Consider the following 12604-nt stretch of genomic DNA (forward strand, 5'->3'; position numbering starts at 1 on the left):
CCTTCTGGTCTGCTGCCTTCCAAAGGAGCGCTTCAGCCAGGAAAGACATGAGGAGCAAAAAAGAGGAAGAACTTGTACAGCAGGAGGAAAAGCTCTACTCTGATCTGCATCAGGTGATCACAGGCAAGGATCAAACATGATGCAAAAAAGAAAAAGCTGCTTCTGGTGCCCTCATGTTTTCTTCCGAGCTTAGGCACTAGCCCATTCAGAGCCTGAGGAACTCGCTCAACCTCTGAATACCCCAATATCCTTTCTGTAAATGCAAACAACATGCAAATTTGCTCCACTCAGCCATCCCTATAGGGCAGCACCTGTGAGAACATAGGAAGCAAGGAAAGCCCATGGAAATTAAAATTGTGCTTTTCAGAAAGGCTCAAAAACAGCCGTCGGAAAACAAAGGGATTGCTTACTTAATTTGGGATTTAAAAATGAAGCAAGCATTTTAATGGCACAAAAGGCAAGAAACGTTATGCAGGTTAAAGGAGGCTGTTGGTCTGGAAGGCTTAAGGTCCAGAGGCTCAGACTGCACAAGCGGGTTGAGGTGCTCTTTGAATGCACATTTTTCTTTGTACTCATGACTTCAACATCAGGCACTGATCAGACCAAGGTGCTGAATAAAGGCATTTAGAAGCAAATATGGTATAACACTGCGATAGCCTTGGCCATAAGGTGCACAGGTGAGTTAGAGGATGAGACAGAGAATCAGCTCTTACCTGCTGCTCATCAGTTCATGCAAATGTTGAACTGTCTGGTTCCTTTGAGACTGGCCCCTCCCCACAGAGGCAGAAAAAACTAAATAGATTTTGCTGGGTAATTAGTTGGCTTGCCAGTTTGGGAATGTTTGAAGATCCCAATAGGAGCCCACCTACATCTGTAGGCACTTGAACATCTTGGGAAATCTGATCCTGTTCTCTAAGTCTTAAGAATGATCCAGAGCCAGGGAATGCAATTAAGCAAATGAGATAGAAGCATTAATGTCAGAGCCAATGTATCTTGATTTCCCCAGTTCCCGGGGCAGCAGACTGAAGGAAGAGCAGAGCCAGCCCATGGGCACCTATGAATTGCACACACCGGGGGCAGCGTGTCTGACCCTGGCAATGGACTCCTGGGAGGAGCGGAAAGGTGCTGGAGCGTGGAAGGGGGATTAACTACCAGCTGTAGTGAGCAGTACACATTCACTGCCCACTGGGAGAGGGGAACCACAGCACTTCCAGCACGGGATTTGCAGATGCTCAGCAGTACTCTGCCCGCTGGCCCCGAGCCAGCGCAGCAAGCTGGTAAAGCACTTCCTTCACTTCATGCGTAGGGGCAGCATGCTGGAATTCGTGGGGACAACACGTGTCCTCACACATAGCCCCCGTTTCAGACAGAGCTTGCAGACACTCAATGTGAGTGATGACTGTGAGAAAGCTTCCCAGCACCAGCCTATGTTTTGCTGTGACTTGTTTTCCCCATCTGTAAGCAAGCTGCAGCATTCACACTGTGATGAGCTGAGAGGGGAAGCACAGAGATTTTTAGAGGCTGCCTTTAAAACAGCTAATGATGATGAGCTGAGCCAGGAACCCGGTGGGGTTGGATTGTGTTGCCATGCAGGCTGTTTCTAGTGGAACCGAGGCAGAAGCTGTAAATGTCAGGAATTTGTCTGCCAAATGTAACATCATCTGTCAGCAAAGCCTGCCAATGTGATGGCTGTGATTGGGAGAGGTAGTTAGGTGAGAGATTGCTCACTGAATCAAAATGCTTTATCCTAGATTATATGGACATCCTCAGCCAGCCAAGGAAGAAACAATCAGCTTGGAAAGAGATGCATAATTTGTAGGGACACAACAAGAGCACCATGGCTACACTGCTGACTGCACAGTATGCACTGCAAAGGGGTTTGCCAGTGCCTGGCAAATGCAGTGTATGTTGTGCCCCCACACTTCTCACTCCATTCGCAGCTCTGTTTGCACAGCGTCACCTCTCCAGGCGTCAGAGCAGCTGGAACCAGGCCTGCTTACTACATGGATTTTGCAGCTCATATGAGATTGCTCTGAAAAGCCACAATTTCTGGTGGGGAGGGATTCTTTTTTTCTTCCTTGTTTTTCTTTATTTTCTCTCCAGAACAGCTTCACTTAGTGAGCCTGAATTTAATAAAGTTCCTGCAGCAGCCAAGCGGCTATCCAGTCTAGAGGAACACAGATACACACACTTTCCTGAATGCCTACCTCCCAAGCTGGTCTGGATGCCACTGATTAAAGCGAAACCTTACATGTAAACTCAGCCCTGATATCAGTGCACCTCTGAGCTGTGTTTCCTTTTCTCTTTTCTTTCCCCACCCACACTCTCACACACACATTTTGCAGACTTGACCTGGCGGCAAGAAGGAGCCTTGTTCCCTATCCCATCGCCTTGCAGCACCATGGCAGTTCCTGGCACAAGTGCCAGTACAGAAGCCCATCCATAAAATCCATCATCTCTCTCAATCCCATCCACTGCTGGAGCAGGTGGCACTCAGGGTACATCAGTATTTCTCAGCTCTTCCTTTAGACTGGAAACAGTCAGATCCCCAGTAGTCAGCAGCCCTGCCCAGCCACTATCCAGTCTCTGGCCTTTCACATGCAGGGACACCTTCTTCTCCCATAAACCGCAAGAGGCAATTCCAGTCCCTTTTCTTCATAAATCTACAGACTTTCCCAGATGCTTTTAGTGGATGCAAGAGCCGTTCCCTGTTACCGTTCTTTCTGTCCACAGCATCCATAGGTTTGTAAGTCCATAAGGAAATGTTACAGTCAAACAATCTGGTGTCTGGCATCACACCGGCTGCAGAACATCATCCCCTGTGGTGTGGTGAGCCCATCCTTCTGCTGAGGAAAGCCATATTTTAGAGACACACCTGGTCTTGATTTAAAGACTACATGTGATAGAGAACCCTATACAGCCTCTAGTAAATTATTTCAGTAGTTAATTCTCTTCACTGTAAAAAAATCTGCACCTTATTTTCACACTGAATGGGTCTGGTTTCAGCTTCCAGTTCCCTGGATCTGCTTGGACCACACCTCCAAGAGAAGCGCTCTAGCATCCAGCTTTCTCTCTTGGTGGCTCATGTAAAGCTGGATCCGGTCACTTTTAAAGCTTTGCTTGAAGAACATCTGCAAAGTCTTTTTATAAAAGGCTTAACCCCCACACAGCCACATGTGCTGAGCCAACCAGAAAAAAAAAGCAGATGCATGTCAGGCCCAAATACCACTCCAACCCAGTTTCTGACAGTAGCCAGCCACAGGTATTTAAATAAAAATATAAAACCCAAGGGAGGCAGAGTGACCCTTTGCATGACACATCTTTCCAGCTTCACTCCTCAGGGGTTTACAGGTACCAAGCTGAAAGTCATAGTGAGGTTTGTCAGCTGAGGCATAGGGTCACCCAGTTTGTGTTCACATGGTTTCCAGTCTGCTTGGGCATGGGCAGATTGAACTCACCTCTATTTGCGTAGCACTTCACAGGCGTATCCTTAGATAAGCATAACAGATGAGCCCTCAGGGCAGGTTTTCCAGGTACCAATTCACCCACTTTTGTTATCTCATCATAAAACTTGATTGAAGATCTGTGACTTCTCACCAAGGGTCCCCAGTCACTTTCCCCTAAGGTTTCCCTACGCAGAGCGTGACCAGGACCACGGCTTGGTACCTATCCAGTCACACTTGTACTAAATTAAACACAGGGAAAAGGCTTTTGGCTGCATTTTGGCTGTCTCCTGGACCCACAGCTCAGCGTTTCTGGCTCAGTTTACACCACCACTGCAAATGCCCTAAATTGACAGTATCTGGTTTACATTTAAGGCAGTTTATACAACTCCTTTGGCTAGGTTTTTGCAAAATTTCCAGCGATGTATATAGCCAAATGCAAAAAATCAGAGTAGATTATTGTGCTTTTCCCTGACAAATGTCACATGCTTCTTTTCTATGTTTACTGTTACTATGATGGCACATAGGCACACCAGCCTCAGGCCTTTCTGTGCTCGATGCTGTACAGATACAGGATGAAAAAGCCACTGCCTCACAAGGTTATGACAGCAAACACAGGTCAGGCCAGAGTCCTCTGGGACACTGTCACCTCCTAGAATGAAGTGTTGCTTCCTCCCCCCATTAAGGTACAGGGCACAGAGAGCACCAGCAAGTTTCAGATGTACTGACTGACTGGCAAAACCATCATCTTATGAGTTTGGCCAAATTTGAAATGCACCAGGCACTAGCAAGGGAGCAGGTAGCAAACTCTGCTGCTGACTGGCAGCTCACGTGACATGCGGTGAGAGTGATGGGGGAAGAAGGGCTGGCTGACCCCGACAACAGCCCAGTCTAGGAGCTCCCCCCCTCTTCCAGATGAAGTACAGACAGGACATAAGGCTTTTTGTTGCTGCCTGGGAAATCTGCTGCGCACCTCCCAGCTAAAGCCATGACAGGGAACTTCTGGCACCAAGCCCACACCTCGTGTAACCCAGTATGGATTGCTGGCAGAGTGCCTCCGTAGCGGGAGGCGGGCTGCAGGTCACCACCTGATTTCATGCTGGTAGTCCAATGCCAACACTCAACCACTGCATATAGCCAGAGGGCACATATTTGCTCAGCATACTCCACCAACAACATCAAGAAGATTGCTGGAGCATAATGGGATATGGGAAGCAAACCGATTCATACTGTGACATTGCTGCATTCAACTCCACTTACTTGTGCCCATCTGCTCTCAACAAAGCAAGCAGCACAGGAGACAACTGGCCATGATACAAACTCCTGGGAGTGCTGATAGGAAGCTCTGAGCTTTCTACAAGCATTTTTGTGGTCTGAATTTTACTTGCAGGAATATTGGTGGAGAGCAACTAAGTGTGGGGAATAGCATCAGCATGGCTTCCCATCTTTTATCACACTCATATTTCAGTATTTCCCTCCTTCAGTAGATTCACCATTCTGATAAGTAGGTCACAAAGAAGCGGTGGAACATTTTCCCAGTTGCAAAATGCAACTCAGCAATACAACTGCTTGGTATTATGTCGGTACCATTATTACTGTACCCCTCACTTGCAACACTGAAATTTCTTGGTACCTTCTGTAGTAGGCTGTCAACAGGCAGTGCTCCCTCATTATCAGCCCCTGGTACTTTGCATACACTGGCAGTGCAAGCTGTGTCCAGATGAGAACGTGGGACTAAAGCCTTAGCACAGTTTGCTGTTAGTTGCACCCCAGGGTCCAGCTCCCTTAACCCCAACTCTCATACCTGCTGCTTGCCGAGGTTTAGCAGATGGTTGCCAAGGCATTCTAACCCCCTGTACAGTTAGAATGGGCCACCCATGCCCATTGCCTTCCCATGCAAAAACACAACAGAAATAAACACCCTGCTGATTTCTAAGAAAGGACAGCAAAAAAGAGCAAGTTTACAAACTGGCCTCCTCACTCCTCTTTCTAATGGCTGCACAGTCACTGGCTTTGTGAACTCAGTAGTTTGTTAACACAGCAATTAATTACGACACATGCTGGGCAGACACAAGTTAGCTTACAAAGATATAGAGGCGGAGCTGGTTGTTGGTTTGTAACTGATCAGGAAAAACTGCAGTGGTCAGGATTTTTTTTCTTCTGTAAGCCTGTTGCTCTATCACAAAACCAAAGATCCCAGGATGCTCATAATGCAGGCTAAAATCCCACTGCATGCAACAAGGAAAATTCCTGTGTGGAAAAATTGGACAGAGCATCCACTGAGCTCTGGGATGCTCAGGGGAGCAGCCCTTAACTTAGCAACCTTAGCTACACGCGCTCACTTTCATTTGGACAGACAAGGAGAGAGGGCTCTAGAAAAAGAAACCAAACATAAAGCAAGGACTTCACAAACCAGAAAGCTGCCAATTATCCAGCCCCACTGCTGTAGCAGACCCCGCCCTGACGAGCCTCCAGCCTAGATCATGGGGCATTCTGCAGTGCTCAGCGCTGGCAGCACACTGCAGGGACTGCAGCTGCTTTTTAGTGCCCGGGCATCACCTGGGTGTCAGACATTTCTTAGGAGCTCTCACAGCTGTGCCACTGCCCTCTGCACCCTCAGCCAGCAGTTATTCTGGTGCTGTGGTGCATCAAAAGTCACTTCTACACCACCTTCCATCATACGTCTGCAGGCTGCGCCACAATTTCAAGCCTGTGCATGGTCATGGTGATTTCCAAAGAGTCACTGGAGGGCTCAGGGGCTGCATTTATGCTTTCCCTCTCCATCGCGTAATGCTTTTTAACCTCTTCACCAGATTTCCCACCCTGGACGGACAGACATCCCAACTTCAGCTTAGCAGACCAGACAGGCCCCTCTGTCCTACATCTGCAGGCTATGGGGTTTGCATCCCTGCAGCCTTCCAGGGGCAGGGAGTGTCGTATTGGGGTGCCAGAGGTAGATGTAGCTGCTCAGTGTGAGGCCACACGCACGGTCAGCCCCGCGGCATGCCCCAGGCGTCCGATCTGCCTACTGCTCCATGCGCTGCCTGCACCAGCGCTCGGGAAAACCCCTGGACTACTGTTTCCCCTCCCACCTTCTGACTGTCCAAGGCAAACTGCAGCATGTGGAAGTCTCCCTCTTTCTCTTGAAACATGAATGTGCTACAGCTGGTCAGCAGACTATTTTTTAATGAAAAATGGCTGTAATATAATCATTTGCCAGAAAATCAATTTTCAGAAGCAACAGCTAATCTTTCTTTTGAAAACACCCACCCCCTCTCAAATATTAGTGGTTTTTTTCTTTTTCTTTCTTTTTTTTTTTTAAGAACCATTTAAGGTTTTGATTGCAAAGCACACACAAACTCAAATGTCATCCAACACTAGAAATTTGGGAAGGGTCACGGCACTTTCTAATGAAAACATATTTTTTGTAGAAACTGTCAACAAAAAAAGAACATTGAAATAATACTAATGGAAAAGAACATGCAAAACCAATATCCTCAGCATCCCAAGTCGGACCAGCACATAGACAAAGGGATCCCAAACTCATGAGGCAAGTGAACCGTCTGCAGCGCAGTAAGCCGCTCCGTGTGCATCTGCACCGTCCAGTCTGCAGCAGGACCATGACTTCATAGGACCAAACACAGCAAGCCCATCATTCCAGTTTGGTTCTGTACTAAAACCCGCACAATAATGAACTACACTGGATAATGAGATACACTGGTCTCTCTACAGCGTCCGGAAGAGGCAGCTATAAGTTCATTAGGGCCCCTGCAGCCCTCGGCATGAGAGGACATTGGTATTTGCCAGGTCCCATGCTTCAGTCATCACAATCTTGATGAACACTGCCGTTTTCCGCTGCTACCATTTTTATTTAATTAGTCTTTTTAAAGACAATGCTTTAAACCTGTATTTCCTCTGGATCTGGAGAAGAACCGTTCTTTGAAACAGATTGATACAGCTTGCCGTGCCATTTGCTTACAGAGATAAAAACAGCTGCCTGCGCACCCCATGCTCCCAAGGGCTTTGCAAATCAATGTTTAGCCCATGCTGATCTTCACTTCCCTGCTCCCGCTGAGGCTGGTGGCGGGTATGGACCTCATAGCTTTGTTGCCCAAGGCAGCCACACTGAAACCCCACAGTGGCAGGAAGCACAGGTGCTTCCCAAGATCTAGATGAAGACGTCCTAACGGCAGGCGCCAGGGCATCCACTGCTGCCGTCATTCCCCACGCTGTGAGCGACAGTCGCGCTGCGGCCGCCACCGCTGGGGAGCCACCGCTCCTCACCGCAAGGGAAGGGCATGAGGAGGTGCCCCATAGGAGCCTGCGCCAGCCGGGCTTCCGGAGAGAGGCCCAGCTGCCAGGCTGAGCATTAATTACTGCTGCGCCGGCTTGAAAAATAATTGCCCTGGGATGCAAGGGCCTCTCGTGCTTTTCCTCCTCATACACCACCTCCTCGCAGCCTGTGGCTGAAGGCCCTCACAGTGGGGACGGGAGGTCCCAGGGCAGCCTCCCTCTGCAAGGAGGCTCCCAAAGAGTTTCCAGTGGAGGCCAGGCCTGGGGTCTTCAAAGGGAAAACAAATCTTCTTGGAGACCCCCAGGTGCTACGAGGGGCTAGAGGCTGAATGGGCAAGGGAAGGGATGCAAAGCAGCCCCCCTGCGTCCTCCTCCGCTAACCCCCGCGGTGGCCATGGGCCTGGGCCCAATTCGCCCCGTTCAGCAGCAGGTTCCTGAGGGCACAGCCCAGTTACCACCCAGTTTCTCTTCCCCACCGACCCCTGTTCGTGTTACAGGGACACTGCCGGCCAGCTGGGCCTGACTCCCGTCGCAGGCATTGCCACAAGCCTCCACTTCCCACCAGGGCCACAACCCCCCCCAGCTTTCCAGCAGAATAGCTGAAATTCCTCAGCAGGACGGGCCGAAACCAGGCACGAATATGCAACCCTACAAATAAACAAACTTCCCCCCACGTTGTTTGGCCCCTTTAATATTTCAGTCAGCACAGGAAACTTCTGGTGAAGGGAAGGGGCAATATTTCAGAGGGGGGAAGCAGCCTGTTGGTCATGCGTGTGCATTCCTTGTCCCTGCTATTTTCTCTCTGTTAAGCTCTGGCAGAGATAATATACCACCGAGGGCCAGGTTCAGCTGTCCGATCTCTCAATTTGAGTTGCCATTCTGGTCTTTTGCTGATCACGTCTAAGGATACAAACTGCCTGATTCTGGGAGACAGAAGAATAAAAAGGAGAAACAAATACTGACGCACATTGCAATTTTAGGTGAAATAGCTTGGTTTTCTCCCCAGGCACAAGGTCCAGTTATTATAAGACGCCTAACAAGAAGCATTTTTTATTCTGTTTACATTCTGTGGTCAGATTTTTCTCTATTTTTCCTTCATTGCTTTATTTGGCTCTGAAGTCTCTGAACTGCAGCTATGGCCAAAATGTTTCTCACCTGCTCTCGTGGAGCCATCCCTCATACCACAGAACCATGTAGTCCAAAGAGATAGCATTACCTCCTGTCAGCTGAGATAAGGTACAAAGTAAGTAAAACCTTTACCATTAATTTCCCGGGGTGGGATGCAGTGCCTCCTCCCCAGCTCGTACAGCCCAGACCTCTAGTCCAAATGCAAATGCTTCTGCAGCTCCATCTCATTCCTTTCAGCAGAGGAAGGGATTCCTCACTCTCCATCGGTGACCCCCTCTCCTGGGTACTGACAGCCCCTGGGTCGCTGGCCTCAAAGGCAGAGAGGTCTTTTTCGGAGGAACCACTTTGGGGAGCTCCCCAAGCCAGGTGCCTCCCATGCTCACAATCAAGAAACAAATGGCCCTGGAAAGTGCATTTGGCATTCAGGGAGTAAGCAATAGCTTCGGTCTAGGGAACCGCCACGTTGCACGGACTGGGTACCTCGCTGTTCACCCTGACTGCTTGCTGCTGCCCTGCCAGAGACAGGATCAGGGGCCGTGCCTGAGCGGAGGGGGACAGGCCCACCCAGCCCCGCAGCAGCCCCTCCGGCAGCAGCTGTGTAGAGCAGGGCCGTGCCCAGCACAGCAGCATGGCGCTGACATCTGCGTCCGAGTGGGGGGCCAAGCCCCACGGGGTGCGGCGAGGGGCCGGGTTCTGCCTTCGCAGCAGACAGGCAAAGGCACATCTGTGATCTATTTCTTGTGCTAACAAGGATTCCCTGCATGAAGTCTTTTAACTTCCGATTCCTGTTCTTGAAGATGAGGTTAATGATAGTCCTAGGATCTCCTATACAGAGAAGAGGAAACTTCATTAATGCTTGCAAAATCCTTCAGAAAACAGCCTGAGGATGAGCAAGGGTGATTTCAGCGATAAGCTGTGCATTAACCTACAGCCTGAGGAGTCATGTTTGCTTCCGATTGCGGAGCGGAGCAGCCAGAGGAAAGTAGCTGTGTTGGAAACACTTCTATTTTGCCCACCCGGACTGCAGTGGGATCAGCTTAGGACTGAAATAAGCTTTGGGGAGTCATTGAACTCTGACCTAAGCTAGAATAATAGGATGTGTTTATGTCTGACAATGGGGGAGCTTTGCAGAAACCTCCAGTGAGCTCCATATGCAACACTGTTTTTATGGTCCTCCTAAGAAGGGAATTTCAAGGGATCGTATATGCCTTAAGTGTAAATTATGACATGCATTAAGGACCACCCGCATCAAATGGATGGTCGCCCCAGCCCAGGGTTTTCATGGTGAATTGAGAACAAATTCCACAGCCCCTCTGGTTCGCGCTTCCATAGAATAATATATTTTCAGGTCAGCAGAGCTGTCTGCTTCTCACACAATAGGCCCTTTCTCCCTTTTCCCCATACCTGTCAATTGCTCTCTGCCTCTGCTGTAATTTATGCTTTACTTCGAACTGTATAACTAAACTCTGGAAATGCATGAGGGTACAGCAGCTAGGAAAAGTCTGTTCCCAGCCATGGTCAGTGCAGATGCACTGCATTACTGCACAACCTGCGTTCAAGATGGCAATGCCTCTACCAGTGGGCCTATTTTTGTAGTTTACGTCAAATATTTCATGTTGCATATTTGTAAGGAAAAAAGTGGAAGCATTTAGCGGTCAAAAAACTTGCCAAAACTGATCCATGGCTCAAAGAATAGATGTAATACATGGATCAAGGCAGTATGTACATTTCCAAACTCTCCCTTTAGTATCTGCCCAATACTGTAACCTACATGTAGGCTCTACCAGAGGTCTCTGGAATAGGCAGCTTGTAATTGCCTGCAGAGACTATAGCTAACCTGTAAGGACTAGATTTAGGATCACAAAACCATGTCTACCTTACCTTTTGATCTGTGTTATTAGGTTATAGAAGAAGCAATCATAGCTCCCTTGTTAAACTGGAGGTTTTCATTGTAAGCTAAGAATTAACTACTTTGCTTGGCAGGCCAGAGACTTCCAAACTACACTACCTAGTTTCAGTGACTCTTCTGAAAGGTTCTCAGTAGATCTATCTCATGCTTTCATCATACTCTGGTTAATTTTAAAATTGAATCTTTAGCATGTATAGCATGCCATTGTTTTGCAGTTCTTTATCTCCAGTGATATTACTAAGCTCACAGATTCTTTCCATCTTCTCTAGAATAAAGAATCACTGAAATTTTTTGCATTGGCTATGTTTGAAACCTTTTCCTTTTAAGGATTAATCATTGCTATTATTTTCAAAAGGGAAAGGTTTTCTTCATCAGGTGCTGACAAATAATATTCTACTGCACAACTACTCTTCATAAGAGACTGCATGCAGTCCTTCCATAGGCTGCTTTGTTTGCATCTTTCTAAGTCTTCCCTCTGGCTCTTTGTTATCCCTTCATATGGTTGCAAGCAAAGCAGAGCTATTGCACAGACTGTTTTCTTGTTTAATAAATCCAGGTAGATATCAGTATCTATTGCTCTGCCTCAAACAGCTTTTTCCAATATGATATTTTCCACTGTTCCTTCCCCAATATGGGGATTTAATTTAACTTGGGGGCCAATCAATAGTTCTTAGCCCCAAGAGTAGCCCTGAAGTTGCTCTAATGTATTACACTTCACACCTTGAGCTTTCTGTGGCAATGAAAAGCTCCTGTCCTTTTCCCATATGCAAACCCAGAACAGATCTTCAAATTGCTGAGCCTGTCTCCCGTGCTTATGTGGAGAATGGTTTAATGAAACATGGGACTGCTTTATCATGGCTATTAGACAGTGGGACACATCTCTGAAGACGAGCTATAATGCACACCCTGCATGTTTTTCATGCCTTGTTTCAGGCAGTAAGTAGCAGTGGAAAATCCCAGGGAACTTCCTGCTCTTGTGGGAATTCCTGCTAGTCTAGATCCTGAGCAGTGGAGTGACTGAGCTCCCCACTGAGACTGTGCTTTTACATCTCGGAGCCTCCAAGGCTAGAGACAACAGAGTGGAGAGAAATCCAGGATTTGGGATTGCCAGGAATGAACTGAGGACTGAGAACTAGCCCTGAGAAAGAACTGGTATATATAAATGACCCAAACCCATCATAATTTAGAAACACCTCAAGATGCAACTTCTCCCCCAGCTTCCCCAGAATACACAGACTCTGGGACATTACTGTTATCAACCTGGCCGAGTTGGTTACTCCAATGAAGAAACATGAGGGACATCAATGGACAACTAACACTACTCGGTTGTGCACCTGGTCCCACCAGCCAACCAACCCACCTGTAAGGATTTTGCTCTTAGTGACTTTTTCAAAACAATGCAGAGTGCTAAGTGTAACTACTGCCTAATTCTGAATTTGGCAGAACTGTCTCTTAAAAACAAGCCAGTAAATTTAATCTTCAGCTCTCCCTTTTTGTTGGTTCTTCTGTTTCCTATCACTAGTTTGCTCCTACCCTCCGTCAAGGTCCCTCTTCCCACCTCCTTTTTTCTATGTATAATTCACTTAACATCAGATGCGCCGTTTTATGCTATATGTGTTTGCAAGACTTTTGCAGTATAAACACATCTTATCAGTAGGCTGTATTTACTGCCAATTCATTTACAATCTGGCCCTGGCATAAGCAGTTCGATTTTTTTCAAGTTAAAATGGTTTGGGTTTTATATAGCAAATATTTTGTGTTGACTGCTTTTCGAACTGCCAGCCATCTGTCTATTATTAGCATCAGACCCTGACAACCGGCATATTCTGCT

The sequence above is a fragment of the Ciconia boyciana genome, chromosome 8, assembly GCF_034638445.1.
Source record: "Ciconia boyciana chromosome 8, ASM3463844v1, whole genome shotgun sequence".
NCBI lineage: Eukaryota > Metazoa > Chordata > Aves > Ciconiiformes > Ciconiidae > Ciconia > Ciconia boyciana.